Raw genomic sequence first — 1,509 nt, forward strand, 5'->3', positions numbered from 1 at the left:
CACGGACTTTTTCAATTGAGTTTTCTAACGCACCGTGTTAAACATCGCGGTTGTGGTGTCCTATAGCTTCATCTCCGAATTGTCCCCTAAAATTGTCTCTGGAAGCCTCTAGTATTCCATCTGCATCATATAGCAGTTCCCCATTACTATTTCTCATGTTAAAAAATTCTGTACTTTAGTTTCCCTTCATTTTTTTATAAAGCAGTTGCTTGCTTCCTTCAAAGTCGTTTTTTATTCTCTTCTCTTCTTCTGCTCTAATTTTATCTTTACGTTCCTTAATTAATCGTTTGAGTATCCTTTTTTGTGTCTGTAACCAATTATACGTCTATTTCTTTCCTCATTGCTAAGACCTGGGATGTTAAAAGTTCTCCAGTATGCTTCTCTCTTTGCTTTTTGGGAAGCCTTAAGTTCATAATTATTAAACAAATTTGGGCGAAGGTTTTATTTAGGTGACGAAAATAATTCTGAACTCGTCGACTGCGTCGCGCTGAAGTGAGTAAATTTCGGTGAAACATGTAGAATCAACACCAGAAAACACAAAAAAATTGTTCTTACTAATATATCTCCTCCAAAATAAATCACATTATTGTAGACAAAATAGAAGTTATTGAATACCATTTATCAGAAGCGCAAAATGTAACTGTCAGATGGGAATCCCCATTTCTCTCAAATTTAATGAAGTTAAACAACGCTGGATAGCGCTGGCATCGTAATTGTCGCTATACCTCGAATAAAAATGAAGCGATTATAAGGCGACAGATTATCCACGCAAGGTTAAAAATCAGAAATTATTTTCGATTCATGTAAAGTTTATCTCGCAAGGTTAATTTTTTTACCGGTGAATCTTTCACCTGGAATCGATGTACACTCTATCTTTAATTTTTTCTGTGATCGCTTCCTCACTACTCGAACCCTCGCGATATCACAAAAGAAGAAATACAATGTGATAGCGTAATAAACTTAAATGCTTACGTTATAAATTGCACAATTATGCGTTATATAATGTAAGAACTTGAAATGTACGATAATACGATTTTGCGTTACTATAATGCGATAATTGCGATATACAAGTATAGCGCAGGAATTACGGCATATATTGTAATTCATGCGATATAGTTTTCTGAATGGATGATCGAACAGAACTACATCCTGCGCTAAGTCTGCGACGATGAATTTTGTATTAATTATTATTCCAGGACGTGCAAAACTTTCTTAAATGGACTCCAGGGTGAAAAACTAAGTGAATACGCCCACATTCATTTATCTAAACTACCCTCAAGGGATTCAACCCACCCTTACGAAAAATATTAAGTCCCATTCATCCTAATAGAACATCTATTGAGACCAGTCTTTGAATACACCGAACAACATATATAAAATTAAAAAAAATCGTTATCTACAATTCTTTATTTTTTTATATGCTGTTCAGGGTGTTGTTTTTTAGCAGCAAAAGTTTTCGTCATCTACAATTTTTTTAATTTTTTTATGCGTTGTTCTTTGTGTCCATAG

The sequence above is a fragment of the Belonocnema kinseyi genome, chromosome 3, assembly GCF_010883055.1.
Source record: "Belonocnema kinseyi isolate 2016_QV_RU_SX_M_011 chromosome 3, B_treatae_v1, whole genome shotgun sequence".
Lineage (NCBI taxonomy): Eukaryota > Metazoa > Arthropoda > Insecta > Hymenoptera > Cynipidae > Belonocnema > Belonocnema kinseyi.